This window comes from Sycon ciliatum, chromosome 1 (genome assembly GCF_964019385.1).
Source record: "Sycon ciliatum chromosome 1, ocSycCili1.1, whole genome shotgun sequence".
Taxonomy (NCBI): domain Eukaryota; kingdom Metazoa; phylum Porifera; class Calcarea; order Leucosolenida; family Sycettidae; genus Sycon; species Sycon ciliatum.
Genome location: NC_088643.1, coordinates 5,905,476 through 5,913,494, shown reverse-complemented (window position 1 = coordinate 5,913,494; position 8,019 = coordinate 5,905,476). Strand labels below are relative to the sequence as shown.

The 8,019-nt window shown below is 49.1% G+C and overlaps 1 long non-coding RNA gene across 1 annotated transcript; it reads left to right on the top strand.

Annotated features, from left to right (window-relative positions):
• Window positions 1-4,836: 4,836 nt before the first annotated feature.
• Window positions 4,837-6,034, top strand: LOC135811378 (uncharacterized). Its single transcript, XR_010552594.1, has 2 exons — window positions 4,837-5,313; window positions 5,461-6,034. It is a non-coding gene; the product is annotated as an uncharacterized LOC135811378 (long non-coding RNA).
• Window positions 6,035-8,019: the final 1,985 nt, after the last annotated feature.

Here is an 8,019-nt window from a genome sequence, read left to right as displayed (position 1 = left end):
CAAACCTGTCCTGTCCAGCCACTACCACTAGGCCAGTCTAGGGTCACGTGGGCGCCGGAGAGGCAGCAGAGAGAGAGAGAAAGAGCACGCCACCCGATGGCGCTCCAGATAAGAAGACTAGTCGGAACCGGTGAGAGCACACACAGCTCAGACCTCCGACATGCCCATCGCGGAAGCGATGATAGCGAACAGGTATGTTAGACATAGCAACTTGTGCTGGGATTATACCATTCAACAGCTTGCAAGGCTGATGGATTGACCGCCACTATTTTCTAGCCTGGTATCCACCACACAGCTGATTGAAGCACACACACACACACACACACACACACACACGCACACACACATACACCCCCCCCCCCCCCCCCCCTCCCCACATGAACACGATGTCCCCGAGCGCAAACAACCACTCGAAGAAGAAAGTGTAGGAGCTTGAGCACCCACACGCACACATACTTAAAAGGTGTGGGCGCAAACATGCGCTTAAACACAAACAAAAAACAGAAACACAATCGGCCTAACAGACGCGCGCATGATCGAACACACGCACACATGCAGGCGCACACACGTGCAGGCACACCAAGTGAGGGCACTGGTGAACATACACACACACATGCAGACACCTGCACACACATGCACACCTGGTCCTGGTCCTGGTAATCACTGCCATTACGGTCGCGTGTCCCCTTGCGGGGCCGACAACATGGAGCGATGAGCTACGGCAGAGAGTCGGTTGTCTACCGAGAAGTCAGGAACCATGTTCAATTGGCACGACGAGAGAACCATCTCTGGAAGCGATGGATTTGGAAGCCACGAGTAGAGCGCCAGCACCGACCACATGCCCCACAGTGGGCCTTGCAATACACACACACGTGCACACACGTACACACATATAACCACCAGAGCAACATCTTTAAAAATCCAATTCTCCATGATTACACAACCAAGGACAAAAAAACACAATTACATACAACATTGTAAACACACATAGAAATTACAAGCAGTTCATAAATCAATGATGAAAAAACAACATAGCATAGCAGTAGCAGCAGATATGATGATAGGCATGAAAACATCAGAAATCTATTCACAACAGTCCTCAACATTAGAGTAGTAAGCAGGCAAGCAGCAAGCAAAAACATAGTATGTACAAGAAGAAAAGCAGGCAAAAAACCTATCGATGGTCAGGGTTTAGGGTAGGGGGTATACAGGGGAACAAAACAATACAAAACTTTACATTGTCTCAAAAGGTATAACAAATTTACTGTGTTTACATGACTGTGTGGTCAAAATACAACACAACATAGATTGAAATATTCTTCCACTCACACAACCAGTCTAGAATCATACACCGTACAAGTATTTTTGATACCCCTTCCTGGTGAACACAGAGACAAGTTGATAACAAACATACGCACTCAAGCCACAGCCGATCACCCACAGTTCCCTTAACCGTCGATGCACCTTCGCTGCTTCAATGAATCTCAGCCCATCGGCCTCACTACCCACAAACACATTCCCATCCAACCGCAACACTTCCAGCTGTGTACAATGCTCCAACATACCACAGACTACAGACAACGGTGCAGCAGCATCACGATACATGCACATGCTGACATTGACAGTGCGTACATTCTTACACTGAGTGAGTGCACGGCACACCAACACAAAACCACTCCGCGCAACAACAGGGTTTCTACCGACATCCACAGACCTAAGACTAGCAGACATGACTGAAATCACGGAGGACAATGCCTGACCATCATGAATAGCATTCCCCCATAGACACAGTAGATGTACACTGCTACACCTCTGTAAGCCTGCTGATAAGCTGTGAAATGACTCATCGCCAATGCTACAACGGGCGAGGTCGACTTCCTCCAAATCACTACATGTATAGCCACACAGTAAAGAACTGAGAGCAACACATTCATGAGAAGAAAGAGAAATGCCATTGAGAATGAGCTTTGATGAAAGCATAGCACGGAAGAAAGGGTGTGTCCAGTTGCAGGACACACCGCGATACTCTGCATGCTCATGATATGCCACCACAAGATGAACAAACAACCTACCTATGGGGGATTCCCTAAAAGAACAGGCAGCATCAGCTAGACTTACAATGCCAGAAGGAGCAGCTTGCAGGGATTCATGACTCGGCAGCATAGCAGCGGGACGAAGGAGTCTCTCGCACAGCCGCGCCAGCTCGGCATCCACCTGGGATAGCGCTTCCAGCAGCACAGTGCCATTTGCAACACTGCCGTTCTCCATCCACACCGTCAGGAGAGTCTTTAGGAATAGCGCGTCTGTGAGGTCTCGGCTGGATGGCATGGAACGGCGCACAAGTTGCTCACCATGGCCCTTGCCACGGTCATGCCGAGGAATGAGGAGAATGTCGGCGAGAACTGTCATGTGCTCAAACTTCAGTACCTCGCAGAGACGGTAGTGGACCTTTTCCATCTCCATCTCACCGGTCAGGACACTTGAGTCGTTGCGCATGTCCTCGGCTAGCTTAGCGGCGGTGGCAGTGCGTCCATAGGCTGCAGCAGCATATTTGGCGGCAGTAGCAGCATGTTTGGCTGCAGTCGCACCAGAGTATCGTCCGACCTCAATGCTAGGATCCAGTGGTAGGGGATTCGCACACTGCATACGCCATAGCTCCTTCATGATGGTCAGGGACACGTCTTCCGGGCATAGAGCAATGAAAAACTTCCAGAACATTGCCATATGGCCATCGTACGCGCCCAGTCGCTGTACCAGTGCAATGGCGTGATGTCTTTCTTGCACCACGCATTCTGCCTGAAACCATGCCGCCAGGAACTCCTGCAGTGACAGATGGCGGAAGCGGTATTGCCGAGCGTCCGTAGACACTGTGCCCTGACATGTTTGCAGAAGACCCAAGTTTTTTGCATCCTCGCTCAAGTGGGAGTTGATGATGTCGGACGTGTTGAACACCATCCTTTTCACCAGCAGCATGCGAAACGCAAAGCGTCCCAGTTCCTGTAGCGACTGGACCAATTTGCTGGGTGCCAGTGAAATCGACTCGCAAACCGCACCACCAGCACGCTCTACGACTCGACGCAGTAACGATTCGTACAAGGATGCACTGCACTTCCACACGGCATTGCTGCTCTTGAAAAGCTCACATGTTAGGGCTGCAAACATGGGAGTTGCCATAAGACATGACACATCTGGCTTGCTCTGGAGCTCTGCCAGCAGAATTTCAGCGCGCTGCTTACCGAGAACCTTCTCTGCGTACACCCTCACGTTCTCCGGTGAGAAACCCAGCACTTGGATCTTCTGCTGATATTTCCCCCACCGCGATAGGTCATATGCATCTTGGCATGGACGGCTTGTGACGATCACGTGTGTCTTCACCATGCCCTCACGTTTCAGCAAGTCTCTCATGAACTTACTGCAGCTTGCGAAATCACATTCGTCCAAACCGTCCATGACGACACATAGGCGGCTTGGAGAATCTTCGAAGTAGCTTGCCAGCTCCAATATCTCAGTCTGCGACAGGCCCTGGCTCGTTAGTTTCACAGCCAACAGCTCAGCAAGACTAGTGGCAGCTCTCACCTCCTTTTCTCGGAGCTCCAGTCCCACGACCAGATCGAATTCCTCCTGCCACAGTTCGCCTCTGCTCCACAGGTATATAACCATGAGCAGAAACACTGTGGTCTTGCCACTGCCAGCAGATCCGTAAGCCAGTACATTCCGTAACACCTTGCCACTGAGATGTCTCAACTGGGTCGCTGTTGCTGCTGCTTCTGGTGCTGCACGAAACAGGTTCTTCAATTCAATTCGATCGGCTTTGCTAAATTGCACTGCGTGTTCACGGCTATCGGCATACGTCGAGAACGCTTCATCAAAATCTCTTTTCAATTCCCGTTCACGCACTAAGGCCAAATTCACGAATATCTGTTCGAGCGGAATGTGATCATCAGAAGCGAGGCCGCCGCTCAGCTGAACTCCCGACTCTTCGGCCTGATCCAGCAACTTCTTTTTAGCTTTCACCAGCGAGGGCAGCAGATCCTTGCGCTTTGCGGCGCGGTCCTCGGCCTTCGCATCCATTGCTTTCAAAACACAACAACAGGTGTGTCACTGTGTGTGTGTGTGTAATTAGGCCCAGACAGATTCTGCTCCCGTCGCCTCGATATTTTGAATCAAACTGACATCAGGGTGAAGACGGGGCCGCGGCCGCGCCCGGGCTGCGCAGTGCATGTACATGTACTTTTTTTGCGTGACTTCGGCTTTTTACATATCCGGACGCCCATAATCCGCGATATTCATGTTAAAACAAAATGGCGTCACGATTTTATTGAAAGTGATAGTTGGTGGTACCAGGGAGTCGTAAAATACCAGGGAGTCGTAAAATACCGGGAGGCGACACGAGATGCACAACCGCGTCGGATGATTGCCTCAGCTCGGGCACGAGTGCTGAGACCTCACGCGCTGCATGGCGAGGGACTTCCCATGAGAGGTCAAAGCGGCGCAGGTCATGCAAAAGGACGCGTTCGCTGTTTGGTCCAAAAAATTTGAAAACTCAATAAAATTATTCTGCACACAACGAATCCAGTGTCAGCAGTTCGTTTTGTTTTTCTAAGTAATAATACTTTGTGCCTTGGCCTTCGAAGTAATGGATGATGGAGCTTGACAGAGATGACTGCCAAAGTGATGAGTCCACCGTGGAAGATGTAGATGACGCCACGTATTCACTTGGTGACCTGAGTTGTGGGGATGTTCAGCTGTGGGCAACAGGTGAGATTCTTTCGTTTGCATGTTTTTGTCTCTTCCTTGTGGACACGAATGTATAATCTGTAGCATACCTAACTGCCCGAACTGACCCGATAAATTAGGTGGTCGACACCATCCTTTTCATCCTAGTCTGCCCACGATGCATTGTCTGTTCACTGTGACAGGATATTTATTGAAGTCCTGAAAATTTACGTGTGTACCTAGTATGTATCATCACCGTAGATGATGTAAACCTCCATCCTCAAACCATACTTTGTCTATGTGCAGATCGATGTAAGAGTGGTAGTGCCATCATGGTGTACAGGCCTATGGAAGGTGCAGTGATCCATGGAATTTGCAAACTGCTGACAATGAGACAGGCGAGTGTTACTGAGGCGACGGAGTCATTCCTGCATGTTATTACGACACGGTTACACAAGGCATCAGGTACTGCAAATCTGCTATGCCAGGAAGTGTGCCAGCTGAAGGCATGCAAGGGTGCTGATATTTCGCAAGCATGGCAACAAATGCTGTCCGTCATCGCAACAGCTATTCCCGAAGTGAAAATCAATTGTGAAGGTCAGTGCGTTTTGCATGCATGTTGGAAAAAAATTGGCTTCTGACTAGGTATGCAGACTAGGTATGCAAACGCTGGCTTTTGAATACTAGTACAGTCTCTGCAACCACCAGTCCTTATATGTTGTCTTTTTCTTTTCTCTTCTTCAGATTTGGAAGTTACATCTGCAGTGCTAGCGAATCTGATAAGCTACCTGCATGCCACGGCTGCCGCTGCTATCAGGAAAGCGTCAATAGCACCATCCAAAGCTGCTGAAGCCATCCCCGAACCGGTGATTGACAATTTGTCTCACCTTGCTGAAAAGTACCATGGTGGTTGGTGCTTGGTGGCCGTGCGGCGTGAGCTGGAAGGAGCAAGGTGTCGCAACGACAACTTGCTGCAGCTTATACCTTTATTTGGCAAGGATGCCGTGACAAGCCTTCAGCCTTGTTTGGAGAATTTTGGAGCCATTCTCCAAACATCTGAGCATCAAGCGTTGCCCAGAAATGACCAACCGCTCCGTGACCATGGCTATGCAGCACCCATAGCTGCAACACAGCATGAAGAGCAGAAGCATACGTTTGTACTTGTGCCTGCTGCATGCTCCTTGTTTCACCAGCTTAATTTAATAACCCATTCCCAGTTCCCCAGCATGCTCAACACACACAAGCAACACGCCGTGAGTGCAATGCAAGCTCTGTATAAGACAAAATACGACACAGATAAAAACAACTGAACCAGTGATATGTGAATTTTGCGCTTGTGTGTGCACGAGCATGCATGTGTGTGTGTGTGTGTGTGTGTGTGTGTGTGTGTGTGTGTGTGTGTGTGTGTATGTATGTGTGCTTGTGTGTATGCTACTGTGATAAGCGGTACAAGCAGTATACAGGATATTGACGGGTATTCACCTTGAGTGCATTCGCCGATAGTGTGACTTTCGTCGCAGAGAACTTTGCTCAGTCGGTGAGGCGACTCGGCCTTACGTTTCCTGAAGGCAATGTGTTCAGAACAGTTATGAACAGCTATGAACAGTTAAGAAATGACAAATATTGTTTGCAGTTCATGGGCCATATAGATGTGAAACACTTTGAATGCAGAAGAATGAGGATAGTGGCATCAAATACTGCATGGATTCTGTTTGATATGCTACTTTTTTTTCCCTTCCATGGAAAGGTGAGTACATCGTCGAACTTCATCTCGAAACTTCACACAAACCTAGAATGGAACTTGGACAACATGAAGGGGCCATGGGCATGGTGTGTTTAGTGGAGAACTATTCCGAAAACAGGGTGTCATTCGCATTGACTCAATTCAAATTTGAGTACATTTCGTGAATAACTTACCTTCACATTCCGTCGTCTCCAAAGCAGTGAACTTCCAAAAAAAATTTAAAAGCCACGGCTCAACCTAAGGTAATGCGTGGTACGTATCAGAAACAACCAGCTTTCGCTCTGGAGATCCAGAATAGCCTCGAAGCATATAGCAAAAACAATTGAGAAAAAGAAGATGACGACGACGTTTCAATCACGCTTCAAATTTCGCGGGTCGAGTGCGGCAATCCTCGGATCGTGAAATGTGTGGCGTGTCGCCTCCCGGTATTTTACGACTCCCTGGTGGTACGAGTGTTCAAAACCATTTGAACTTCATACTGTTCGTCTTCTTTTTGACATGCTCTCTTTCCATCGTCCTTAGCTTTTGTTTGTTGAGAGCTGTTTTGGCTTTCTCCTATACCTCTGGGGGATGCCAAGTGATGGTTTTGAGATGCTGGTGATGGCTGTGAGCGAGAGTTTGCCGATCGGCGTCGTCCTCGCTATAGCGATGAAAATACTAGTTACTGCGCACCTGGCAGATATCACAACACATCGGAGCGTCCAGGAGCAAAGGAATCTTGGGTTTTCACTGGAATCTCGTTCCTCCAGCATCGTGTAGCCCACCGTCGGTGAATGGCGGTCCAGAAAGGTCGAACCTGGTCTTCTGCTGCATCTCGCAGTCCTGCGGGGCACACTGAATACGCCTGTCATGTATTCTACAAATAAAAATCATGAAGTAGTGGACTTTACAGTGATGAGTCTATCCTGTATGCTGCAAAAGACGCAAGAAATGTGACTGGTGTCCGTACACTGGACGCCAATATCATCCCAGTCTTCTCCTGCAGGATCTGTTTGACATTGACATTATGCAGTAGGTCGGCATTGACCTGGTTTGGCAGCTATCGTAATAGTATCCGCCTGGTTGGATGTAGCAGGTTGGTGTTTGCTCGTCGTCCAGTCCGGAATTTTCTTGTAACTCACGGTGGAGTACGCGCAGGGTTTGTGATCATCCCTGTTCACTTCAATATTATCAAAGACAACGTTCCCTGTGTCACTCATCTTATCCTGAGTACTGAATTTGCTGACAATATTGCACCACACTTGTCACAACCTACCGCCACTGCTGGCGGTGGCGACTGGTTCGTCAATGGCGGTGACCAGGCTGACTGACTAGCTTCGAGACAGCGGCCTCGTTGTCAACCCCGCAGCAGCCTAAATGTTGATTTTATCGATCCAGCTTCAGCGCCATGCCATGTTGACGATGCCCTAGTGACTGTGTGTCATGGATTGCCTTGCCATCAGCGGTCATTGCCGTCCACCTTGATGCAGCCCTCAACAACTGGCTCAGCCCATGGGAGACTCAAGTGGACAAAGTTGTTGCCAAAGTAGCTCAGAAGATTGGTGCATCGTGGTGTAGGT